The sequence below is a fragment of the Perca fluviatilis genome, chromosome 18 (assembly GCF_010015445.1).
Source record: "Perca fluviatilis chromosome 18, GENO_Pfluv_1.0, whole genome shotgun sequence".
Taxonomy (NCBI): Eukaryota; Metazoa; Chordata; class Actinopteri; order Perciformes; family Percidae; genus Perca; species Perca fluviatilis.
The window spans coordinates 13,374,683-13,388,263 of NC_053129.1; the positions used below are offsets into that span (position 1 = coordinate 13,374,683).

Genomic DNA, 13,581 nt, shown 5'->3' on the forward strand with positions numbered 1-13,581 from the left:
GCTCAAAAGTAAAAGAAAGAAAAAGAAGGTAGATTTCTGCTCTATATGCTCTTAAACAAACTTTTAAAATACCATATAAAGCTCCTGGAAAACAAGGGCTGATTGTCTTATTGTCTCACATTACACACAGATCTCATGCAGGCTGTATTGTGCAGAAATCCGTATAAGCAGTAACTCCTCATCATTTACCCCTGACAAACTCAGACTAAGCCTTTCTCTAGCTTAGTGTCTCTGTTTGAGATGACAAATCACTGAATTATGAATGACCCTCCTTTAGGATTCTTTTGATTTCATATTCTTATAGTGACTTTAACTCCCCACACGGAGCTGTTGATACATTATGCCGAGGCCTCCAGAAGATCCTGCATTATTAAAGTGAGGTTTCGTTTAAAATCATGTTCTCTGCTGCTCCAGCAGAGACAATTGTGCACCATTGCACATACCAAGGTACTCTGACAAATGAAATGCTGTCTTAAATGTATCATTCATAAGAAATGATTGTAAGGCGAGGTTTGACTGCTCTACCTGGCTTCCTGTTTTTTTCAGTGTTACCTGACTTAGAAAAAAATGCTTGTCCTTGTCGACATTATCTTGCATTTGCATTGTAGCAGGTCTTTTTTTAATTAGCATTAATTTGGCCTTGACCAACTGCCATGCTTCACTCATTGCAAGCCATGATGTCTCTCTCTTTCTCATGGGCGGGCCAAATTCTCTGGGCGGGCAAAGCAGAGAAAGGGGAGGTAACCTTTCCCCTTATGATGTCATAAAGGGAAGATTCCAAATCGTCCCATCTGAGCTTTCATTTTCTCAAAGGCAGAGCAGGATACCCAGGGCTCGGTTTACACCTATCGCCATTTCTAGCCACTGGGGGACCATAGGCAGGCTGGGGGAACTCATTAATGTTAAAAAACTTCATAAAGTGATATTTTCATGCCATGGGACCTTTAAGACTTTTCTCATCACTTTCAATGGTCAGTGTGATGTAGGCAATGTCGAGCTGAGGTTGCATGGGGATACATCCCATTGTTTAGCATGTAAACAAGTGAGCAGGGGATGTAATACAAGTAATTGCCTTATATGGCCACTATATTTCTCTAGCTCTTAAAGGTGAACTACACCCGTTTTCACAATTCATACATGCTATTCCTATGGTCTAAGACAGTGCAAAATTATTAGTAAACATAAACAACTCTCTCGCAAATCGAGTGCTTAAACTCAAATTTGTGATGTCATCAAGTATAAAGTCTGGAACTGCTCCATAGACGGATAATGAATTAGGTAAGATGTTATTACAATCACCTGAAGCTTAGCCTAATATCAGCAAAACCAATAAGCTAGTGATGGACTACCAGAGGAACAGAAGGCATCCTGTCCTGGGTGTCATCCATGGAGAGGAAGTGAAAAGAGCGTACTCATAAAAGTACCTTCCAAATCAATAAAACTGGACTGGACTCACAAACAGTGCCGGAAAGGGGCTGGAACTCAAAAGGTACTGAGTACCGCCACCTCCTGTGGTGAGTATATGGGTACATTTTCTGTTTTAGAACTGAGAATACTACAATAGAATAAAGATTAAACTTTCCAAGCCATGGAAATAAGATAATGGAATTCTTAATTTACAGTAGGTGAGACTGGTTATCAGTAGGTGGAAACAGACCTCATTTCATGAAAAATGCATTCATTCCTTAAAAATAATAAATTAATTATAATATTGTCATGTATAAACCTGATTGTATACAGCACTGCTTCTTTCATTTAATGTGGTGTGCAGCACTAGATGGCGATGTCACTGCAGGAGCTCAATACCTACCTTTATACCTGTGTCTATACTAATACACAATACCTAGTCTTGTAGCTATGCAGCTTTGACTATCAAGCTCAATTCAAATTACTTCTTTGAATCTTAAAAAAAAAAAACTAGTTTCATTATACAATATTAAAAAATATTAGGATTTGTTTCCATCAATTATATTATGTATTTTTGAATAACAATATAGCTGAGAGACATAGATCTGTCAGTCTAAACTGAGAACAGACTGATGACAAGTACAGAGGGGAAACACTACTTTCTTTCCATATACTCCAACAAGATGTAGAACTTTACATCCATAGGACATCATGTTCAGAGAGATTTGTGGACATGTTTTGTCTATTGTTGAGATCAACGTGGAGCTATTTATATAGCCTCTGGTCTTTGGAATAGGCCCTCAAGATTATCTAACAGTGACAATGCTTGCGAGGTATGTGGCAATAAGCCCTCAATGTCTCACTAGGCACTCCCTTTTCACGCCTGTCGTTCCTGTTATTGATCCCTATTCTGACAGCAAATGGGTTAAAAGAACAAACTCATATGACATTCAATTAAGTGCTGTAGGTGAGATTGCGAAGATCCAGGACTTAGCCAAAAAATGTGAACATCGACAACTTCTCAGTCCCTCCCCCCTTTCCGCTAAAGCCCAAAACGGTCTCCTAAGCCCCTCCCCTCACAAGGGAGAAAGAATGTGTGTGCATGAGCAGTGATTGACACGCAATTAGACATTTTTTAATTTATTTCCCCCTTCTTCCATGAGAACTTATTACCTCCTTTGCAGCCCTGTGTCCTTCCACTTTTTCTACAGGCTATTGTTGCGTCTTTCTTTAAGAATAGGAGTAGTCCGCTAAATGTAAACCAAATGGGTTTGGATAAAAGAAGCAAATAACCTCTCTGACCCCAGGTTTGCAGCTTCAGTTGCCATGCTACAGCAGTCACTAGCAGGCTGTGGTTATTTAAGCTGATGCCTGCTATTCCTTCTCCTCAAATGATTGTATTTCAAATTACATCAGAGTGTATTGTTGTCATTTACTCATCATTCATCTTCCCCCATTAGTGCATAAGCCCTTGGCAAATATTTGTAAAAGTATGATTATACAGTAGATGGTTTCTCGTGTGAACGCGGGAATTACAATTTGAAAAGAGATGATGATGTAAACTTAACAGAGGTCATTTTATGCTCTGTTACTGTAATACTGTACATTACAGCCGTTGGGAATATAACACATTGACGGATAGATTTCTAAATCATAAAAAAATGTTTTTATCATATGGCAAAAAAAAGAAAAATTACTTTATTTTTTCAATCGTGTATTTTTTCTCTCTTGGTCAGTATTGGATATACTGCAAAATCGTGAACTCTTAGGGCATACTCAGACTTGGCCCAGTTAAACCGTGCCTGAGCATGTTTGACCCCAAAGTCTGGATCATTTGACTATTGTGATCTATGTACCGTGCCCAGGCACGGTAGGCTTAACTGTACCCTGGCCCGCTTCCAATTAAAGATTATTGATGCCACTGTTCCATTACAAACATCATGGCAGCAAGGGAACACTTTGGTCTATGGCAGAAGTGCAGTGTTTATTGGAAATTTGAACAGACGAGAGTATACAGGAACAACTGGATACAACCCACAAGAACTCAGAGATTAAAAACTACCTACGTGCTCATGGGTATGACAGAACCACTGAGCAGTGCCATCAAAAGCTGAAAGAAGTGCGTGTTCAGTTTCTGAAGGTACAGGATGCTGGTAGCTCATCAGACATAAAGGATAAATTCCATTGGTACGATGCTGTCGACAAAATAATTGGCTTGAAACCAACCAGCCAGCCTAATGTTTTGGAGTCGTGTCTGGGAACAGTGTCTGGGAACAGCGTCTGACAACGTTACAGAGGACACTGGACTGGCGAGCCCATTGAAGGGTGAGTAACATTAGCCTATGCTAGCTTAAATTTGAGGACTACTGTTATACTAAAACGCTCAGTCGTTTAAGATCTGTACATGCCAGCGTGTAGTCAATGCATACTACCCATCATATGTTGCTGCCCGGGCTTTCTGTGACCGTTTGGCGTTACGGTAGGAAAATCTGACAGGGTAGGACAAATCAACAGGACAGGAATTGTATCCCCTGGCCATGGGGGCGTGCTTGCACTCGAGGAAGTGTTTTATTGCTGCGCTTCGCTTTTACCTCTTTAATGAAAAAAGTGTGAATTGTTTAATTCATTGTTTTAGTATTGGGGTTGGATTGACAGTGTTTTCCTAAGCAACAAGAGGATAATTCATCAACATAAATGCTTCTTTTCTTTGAGTTGCTTCTATTGTAACCCACTTTTCCATCATCTGCGAGTGTGGTCTGGGGATGGCTCATTTTTGCTAACCTGTCCCTCCCTGGCCAAAAACAAAAATCACCTTATAGGGCAGGAAGGAGCGAGCCATCCCCAGACCACACCTGTGCAGAACACTTCCCTGAATGCAAGAGCACTCCCGTTGCCAGGAGATACAGTTCACACCTGTATTAGTCTTTGCCTGTGAAAATGAGCAGATGTTTTTATGTGTTTACGATGTTTATTTCGGTCACATCAGATCAGTCACACACTGGTGATGAGGACGCCAGGATCCTGTTTGTGGACTTCAGCTCTGCCTTTAATACCATCATCCCAGCTCTGCTTCAGGAGAAGCTCTCCCAGCTTGGTGTGCCTGACTCCACCTGCAGGTGGATCACTGACTTCCTGTCTGACAGGAAGCAGCATGTGAAACTGGGGGAACATGTCTCCGACTCACAGACCATCAGCACCGGATCCCCCCAGGGCTGTGTTCTTTCTCCTCTGTTGTTCTCCCTGTACACCAACAGCCGCACCTCCAGTCACCAGTCCGTCAAGCTTCTGAAGTTCGCGGACGACACCTCCCTCATCGGACTCATCTCTGATGGAGACGAGTCCGCCTACAGGTGGGAGGCTGACTACCTGGTGACCTGGTGCAAGCAAAACAACCTAGAGCTCAACGCTCTAAAGACAGTGGAGATGGTTGTGGACTTCAGGAAGAACTCAGACTCACCTGTCCCCATCACCATCTGTGGCTCCACAATTGACACTGGAGTCTTTCCACTTCCTGGGAACTATCATCTCCCAGGATCTCAAGTGGGAGCTGAACATCAGCTCCCTCATCAAGAAAGCACAACAGAGGATGTACTTCATGCGGCAGCTGAAGAAATTCAACCTGCCAAACACAATGATGGTGCACTTCTACACAGCCATCATCGAGTCCATCCTCACTTCGTCCATCACCATCTGGTACGCTGCTAGCACTGCCAAGGACAAGGGCAGACTGCAGCTGGAAAGATTGTGGCTGACCCCTCCCACCCCGGTCACAAACTCTTTGAGTCACACGCCACATGAACAGTTTTTTCCCCTCCGCCACTAGCCTTATCAACAAGGCCCAGAACCCAGCCAGACTCTCTCCACACTACACCTCTGGCTCTACATGCCACTGTACTTACTCTGCTGTACCGTTCATTTTTACTTAACTTATTTTATTTATCTTATTCTTATTTTTTAGTTATTTCATACTTTGTGTATATATGTATACTTATATTGTTTATATTCTTCTGATCCTTCTTATATTTAGAGAATGTGTGACATGCACAAACAACACCAAGACAAATTCCTTGTATGCGTAAATAACGTACTTGGCAATAAAACCTTTTCTGATTCTGATTCTAATTCTAATACACCCTCAGAGCAGGGTAAGAAGGGGAAAGATGAAAACAGATGTGAGTGACATGGTGGAAACAGAATGATGAATTAATGCAAGGGGCGCTGCTGCGTCACCAGCAAGAGAAGGAGATGCTTGATAACTGGATGAAGGCTTACAGCCACATTCAATTTAGTGCATCCGTATTAGGGGTGGGAATCACCAGATGCCTCATGATACGATATCATCACGATACTTATGTCACGATACGATATTATTGCAATTTTAAACATATTGCAATATTCTGCGATATATTGCAATTCATTAACTTTTTTCCAACTTCAAATTTTTCCCAATTTCAAATTATGTCCCCAAAAGGAAACTTTGTCAACATCTGTTTTATCTAAAAAGATACATGTCTCTGTTTGTTCATCTCACTTCAATTGTGTTGCTGCAAAATCAGATTGTCAAGCAGACAGACTGACCAACACATATATAATAAAAGATCGATACTTGGCATCTGTGTATCAATACAGTATTGCCACAGAAAATATTGCGATACTCTGCTGTATCGTTTTTTTTCCCCCACCCCTAATCAGTATGCACAAACACACACAGGGATACAGAAACACTCAAACAGCTAATTACTGCCTCACGGTTATATGCCTCCGGCAACCAGTCAAGTTGCCATTTACATCCATGTCGGTCCAGATACATATAATTAGAGATTATAATAGAAGATTTTGAAGGAATTTAACAAAAAGGTATTAAGTGTATTTTTTATTATTGTATTTGTTATAACTATATTGAGATCCAGTGAATAACTTCCAGTGAGAAACATGCTGTCTTCACCATTTTTACAGTGAAGTAATAAAAGAGAGTTTCGCAACATGGTGCAATGACAATCCTCTGAAGCTTAGTCTAATATCAGCAAAACCAATGAGCTATTGGTGGACTACCAGAGAAACAGCTTACCAAGACTTGCGTATACTGTAAATATATCCAAGACGCATGCGATGATCATGTCATGCAACTGCTGAGTTGGAGTACCGGCACCTTTTTTTTGGTCCAATTCAGGCTCTGCTCACAACAGTGAAGCCCTCTTCAGGAAGGGCCAGAGCAGACGGAGGCAGTGGCAGAGAGGAGGACGAGGGACAAAATCAAAGTCATCTTGGATAACCCTTCTCACCCTCTCTTCAACAAGCTGTGGCAGATAGGCAGCTTGTTGCAGAGAGAAGGATGGACAAGATCAAAGCATTTTAGGCCTTTATTTATTTATATAGGACAGCTGAAGACATGAAAGGGGGAAGAGAGGGCAAACGACATGCAGCAAAGGGCCGCAGGGCAAAGCTGAACCCACGGCCGCCGCATCAAGGAGTAAACCTCTATATATGGGTGCCTGCTCTACCAGGTGACCTACCCAGGCGCCTCAAAAAAATGTTTTCGTAGAACATTATGATGTTACAGTGAAGTGGATCCTTGACCTTTTAGAAATAAAATGTCATCAAGTCATAATTTTATTCTATTTGACATTTATGTGACATTTTGTCATAATTAGGGTTGGGTACCGAAACCCGGTTCCACTATGGTACCGGTTCCTACGCAAACAGTAGTATTCGGACCGGATTAGAACGCGAATTTCGTTTCCGACTGAAATATTTTCCCTCTGTCGCTCCGGACAGCGGCAGACTCTTTTTTTCCTTTCTCCCTTTTCTGCCGAGTGGCGCACGTGCCCGCTCGCGGTGTGAAGCGCGTGTCTGCGCTATTCCCCCGACATGCACTCTACAATCACAGCTGATAGACGGCTTTTTGTACACGCTCCGAAACGGACGTAAAAATATCACACTTTCTCTGTAGTCTACCGTTAGCTAGCTACCGTATATGTAGGCTACTTTTAAAATGCCATATTTTCCCTCTGGGCTCACCAAAACGGACGTAAAAGCATATTAACCATTCACTGACTGCACGTGATCGCTAGTAAACATTACACTTACTCTGCTAGTCTATCGTTCAGGACAAGAGCCTGTAGCCTGGTGGTGGGGGAGGCGAGACAGCCTCCCCAAATTGTCTGCCCTTTCAAACTCATACCTGGGTGTGTACAGATCTCTTGGACACCGTCTGAGAGAGTTTTCTCCTATGCAGTAGGCCTACATGCCATAAGTCAGGAGAGGTGTAGTATCTTGCCAGAGAAGGTAAATATGGTCATTTTTCTTCAAAAGAACTGCTAAAGTTTGAAGCTGGTTGGCATACCAACTCAACATTTATTTTGTTGTTACTTGTTAATAGTGTAACTGTTATTTGTTAAATTATTGTATTTGTGTGTTAGGTGACTTAGGTTTACTTATTATATATTTAAGTAACTTAAAAAAAAAAAACTCCATAAAAAGCCTTTCTTTTATGTCATTTTTCAAGAATCGGTTTAGGAATTGGAATCGTTTTAAAAGTACCGGTTCGGCATCGGAATCGTAAAAATCCAAACGGTACCCAACCCTAGTCATAATTAGCATAGTTGAGGTATGGCCAAAAACATGTTTTGTGAGGTAACAGTGACCTTGACCATGATCACCAAAACCTAATCAGTTCATCCATGGGTCCAACTGGACCTTTGTCCCTCAAGCCTCAATGTTCCTAAGATATTGCGCTCACTATAAAGGAACAGACGGGTGAACAGACAGCCTGAGACATAATACCTCTGGCCACGGCTGCCACCGAAGTGGAGGAATAAAAAAAAAAAAGACCATGGCACAATGCAAAATTGATAAAACTCCTGTTCTAGGCTGTTTGACATCTAAAAGCTGTTTGATGCCTAGCATCTTTTCTCACTGGGACTAAAAATGGCACTTGAAAACATAACACCTATGGCCACAGCTGACGCCGGCGTAGAGGCGTAACAAAAAAAGACCATGGCACAATGCACAAGTGATATTCCATATTTATGCACAAAATGCTGTTGTGGTAGATGGAAAATCTCCTGTTCTGGACTGTTTGACATCAAACTGCTTTTGTTTGATGTCCAGCATCTTTTCTCACTGGGACTAAGAATGACACTTAATCCCACAATACTATGATCCTGGAAAAATACAAACATATAAGTAGACCCTCTGTTAATCTCCATTCACTCTCCATATGGCTGAGTGTGTAATCTTATAAGCCAGAATCACAAATATCCCTAAACCACCCGCATTTAGCAATGAAAAATAATCAATAAAAACTTACTGTTGTCATGATTAAAAATGCCCATCTAATATGTTGCTGTCATAATCATTATACTGTATGCATCAACATCATCATCGCCGTTTGTAAGGAAATTAAGGCTTAAGGCCCTGACACACCAAGGCGACCGTTGGCCGTTGGTCTAAGTTGGGCCTAGTTTCTGCAATGTGTCCAGCACCGTCGCCATGTGTCGGCTTTCGTCAGCCATTAAATCGCCGTCAGCGTTTAACGTTTCATTTTGTAACGTTTATTCATGTCATTCTAATGAAATAGCCGCAGTTTTTCCCACATAATCACTTAGATTCTATTTTTTGTTGGGACCAGACCAGTGAGACAAAAGGAATTCACATGTGGCCAACATGAGGCAGGCCACAGGCCTTCTCAAACAAAGAGGAAGGCCTTCATGTAATCTCAGAAGCCTAAGAATTCACACCTCCATGTGAAAGAGTCTTCAAAATGGTCGAAAGTACCAAACCACGAGGAAAAGATGCTCAAAATGGCTGAGAGGTCCTGACGTCACATTGGCTGAGGTTCCTTGAACGCAGAAGGGAAAAAACTCTGTCACCCATTTCTCACCGTTTTTCGCTTGCAACCCGTTGCTGAAGAAAGCACGCGGTCAACGTACGATAATCAGTAGTATCATTTGCTGGTCGAGTGAGCTGTTCTGTATCTTTCATGATACAAGGGGATCCTAGTGAGACACTAAACAGTATCTCACCAAATCTGCAGAGAGGATAATTAACCCTGTTTTTTTTAGGAAAAAGGACATCACGCTTTGCTTTTTCTTCAAAGTCGACTGAGCTTTTCCGCTCCACTGCCCTGGACACAGCTGTCTCGTTAATCACTGGCAAGTGGTTAACCCGTTTCTGCTCACCGCGGAAAATCCGGCGGACAACCTAACGGACTAGGCACAAAGTAAGAGGCTTAATAGTTCTGCGCAGATATAGAACAGTGCATTTTATTAATGAATGAAGGCTATTGTTGCCATTGTTTTGCCATTAATGTGATCGGGCCGCCGCGTCCCAGTTTTGCTGTGAATGAATCATTAATCACGATATTGTTGAAGTTTTTGTTGGAACTGTAATTGCTACCTCCCGCCGCGGAGAAGTTAGTCACTACACAAGCGAAACAATAATCCTTTCTTTCGTCAGTCACACACACATATACACACACCATTTTGAACAGCTGGCCTTGCCTGCTATAGCGCTCTGTGGTGTGTTCCCCCACTTTGCCTGAAACACGTGTTGAAATCTTGTGGTGTTCCCCGCCATTTCAACGCTAGGAGTAGTCATCTTGTGCTTTTGTACCAAACTTACAAATAGCCCCAAATCATGCGGTCCCCAACCGCCATCTTGGATTTCGCATGGTCAACCCAACCACGTGACTCCGCTACTCCGACCCCTCTTCCTGTCCCACACCCACACCCACACACACGTGGTTTTGTTTTGCTAGAACTGTAACAAGTTGATAGAATTTGATGATTGAAGAATTATTGATTGAACATCAGTATTTTTTAAGTTAAATAAATCCTATTAGGCTTTAACAAGAAGTTGTTGTGTGGTATTTCTGTATGCTATTGTCATAACAGCTGGTTCTACAGGTCAGTGCTCGATTTTTCACCCTTCGTTTGTTCCTTACAAAAGATACAAGATAGATTAATCAAATTAATTAAGATCTGTACACCTACACCTTTGAGACTGTTTTCACAGTTCAGTTATTGGCCCCTGAAGTTCAGGGTGGTGCCCTGTTTTGATTGTTGTCAATTTGGTAAAGTTATGAATACACATATTCATAACTTTATTAATATTGATAAAGATCTTTGATAAACTACTAATAATTGAATCTGTACCAATTCCCAACATTGTGTTGGTAGCTGACCAGTCACACAATACATTTCACATGTTAGTGTCCCCTCTCGGATGTTCTCAGCATGGTTGGGGAACCCCCAGCCTGGCTTTCTATAGAACAATCAGCCTGCTGCGGGACCTATCTCCCGGCCCTATTTAACAGCCCTGTTAAGACAAACAAATCTTTATACGGAGGGAACTTTCTAGTACACAGTTCTTTGAAACTCTTGAAGCAGATTAAATTGTATTTGAAAGCCCCAGATATGTTCATAGACAGCCCTATCTGCGACAACCATGCCTTCGGGGACGGAGCCCGTGTTTGCTCACTGGAGGGAAAAAGGAGTGGAATGTTTGAAGGACTTGTATCGGGGGGGGGCACTTCATGTCCTTTGAGCAATTAATGAACAAATATAGCCCCCCAGCCTTACACCTTTTCCGATATCTGCAAATCCGGCATTTTATAAAGTCTTGCTTGTCTACATTTGCAGACATACCCCGGCATTACACACTCAAAAACATAACTAAGGTTCGGCCAGGAAGCAAAAGAGCAGTGGCAATCTTATACCAGACTGTGATCAGCCATGAAGCAACCAGCACAGATAGGTCAAGAACTGAGTGGGAGACAGAATTGGGGGTGCCCCTCACTTAGGAATTCTGGGAATCATGTCTTGTGAACATTTATAGGTGCTTGGGGTCCAATATGGTCGGTTCCCTGATGGATTATTAAACTTTCTTTCATTAGCATTTTGGTATTGGTCGTCCCAGTGCTGGTGATTGTCCTGGCTGGGTTTGGGTTGTCTTAGTCGCTGGCTGGGGGCTAGCCGTGGCCCATGTATATGTTGCCCATGTAGAATCTATGTATATAACGATATATATCGTTGATATATATCGTTGGTGGGTGATATATATCATTTACGATAATATCGTCATTGTTGTGTTAACGATGTGCAAATTGACATTATCGAGTATTTAAATTACTTAGAAAAAAACACTTCAAAACACGCATTGGAACGCTACACATTCACTCATGTCAACAAAGATGGCGGCGCGCTATTGTGCAGCAGCTACTAGCTCTCCTGTCGGTGTATATTTATACAAGTACAGGAGGGGATACATATTATAGCAGGGGACTTTTACAAGGCGTCCTTAAAGTCTGTACTCCCCAGCTTTTTCCAGCATGCAGCTTGTGCTACTAGAGGGAAGAACACACTAGACCATGTATACTTAGGCCTGTCACGATAACAAATTTTGCTGGACGATAAATTGTCCCAGAAATTATTGCGATAAACGATAATATTTTCATCGAGAGACCATTTGCATCTAATATAATGATAATGGCATAATGATAATGGCATAATAATAGGCCTAATACTAATACTACTACTACTACTACTACTACTACTACTACTACTACTACAGGTACACCTTTTCAAAGATCAATACACTTTTATTTCTAAAGAATATTTAACACTGGAACTGGAAGACATTTTAAATATCCACAATATGTCTTTGATCTCCTTTGGTATGTCGTCTTTCACGCTGATGTAGGCTACAGTTGTGGAATTGCCGTTTGTGACACGTAAGTTCTCAGACTAGAGACTCTGTACTACATTTTACAATTATTTAACACAATATATACATTTAAATAATATATAATAAAAAAATAAAATCTAAATGTATGGCTAGCTGCCACGTGGCGAGTAAATGTACCAAAATAGTTCTGTTTTTCAGCCTTCATTTTGGCGAAGGTGCGGCATCTACTCCTCTGCAGGTCGGAGCTTCGTGGGGGCGGGCCGACACACACACACATACACACACACACTTTCCACACTCCGTGTCCGCGGACAGCTGTAGGCTTGTACCGTTAATGTTCGGTGCATTGTCGGACACATGGAGCCACTTTCCTGAAACCGCTTGCGAGACTGAAGAGTCCACAGCGGCGTGTATGTCCGAGCCCGTCTCCACAGTCTCCACCTGCAGGTTGTCAGCTGTGTGGTTTGGAATGAAACGGAGAAAACGGGACGCCGAGTAACACGGTGGATATCGCTCATATACTTTCTTTTTTTGACGGCGCCTTAACTCCAACTCTCTCGCTCTCTCCGCCTGGAGTAGCCTACCGCCCACACAAAGACCATGCGCCTGACAAGAGGGTTCACTCGTTACGCTAAGGAACCGAGAGTGGTCCTCCAGTCTCTTTGGTAGAGAGAGAGAGGGAGAAACGAGGAAAATAAACAAGCATGCAAACGGAAATTATCGCGGCCGGAAAAATTATCGAGCTCATTTTTTCTTATCATGCGATAACTCGATTTATTGACTATCGCGACAGGCCTATGTATACTCTAACCTAGCATACAGAACTGCGCCTCTACCTCACCTGGGCCAGTCAGGTTGCATCCAACTTTTTACTTGAATACTTACATTTTAAAGAAAATAAATAAGAACTGTTTTCATTCAACATTGTGCCCATTATTATAATCAGTGATTAAGTAACTCAGACTTTTAAAAACACAATTTTAAAGGATATCGTCTAATTATCGTTATCGTCAAAATCTGCAAAAATAGAGATATTATTTTTTGTCCATATCGCCCACCCCTAATATAACCTTCTTATTTATTCTTGAAAAATGTCCATGAGCCTTGAACATTATTTGCTTTTGTACAGCTCCGTAAATAAATACTCTTTAAGAACGATATGTTCCATTTCCTCACACTATTCTGCTAATGCATAGGCCATTATGACACGGTACATGGTCTCAGCCGTAACACCCTTAACTATAAACAGCTTTTTTTACTTAACAGATACAGTATGTGACCTCTGATGTTTTCACTGCCCTTTTCACACATAAAGAGGTGCAAAGATCTCTCGAATAAAAGTGAAGATGCAAGATAAAGACGCTGCAGGCTATATTAACAAGGGTCAAGAGTTCAGTTATCCCTGGAGTCAGTAGGCTACAAAAGAATTTAAAATTTCCTCAAAACATGAAGGGAATATTCATGTTTATGCACATACAGCCTATTGCT

General features: G+C 41.7%; 1 long non-coding RNA gene across 2 annotated transcripts in view; it reads right to left on the reverse strand.

The window, feature by feature from the left end:
* The window catches only part of LOC120546199, a 59,393-nt gene that overhangs the window by 35,500 nt on the left and 10,312 nt on the right, over nt 1-13,581 (reverse strand). The gene's annotated exons all lie outside the window — the stretch shown is intronic.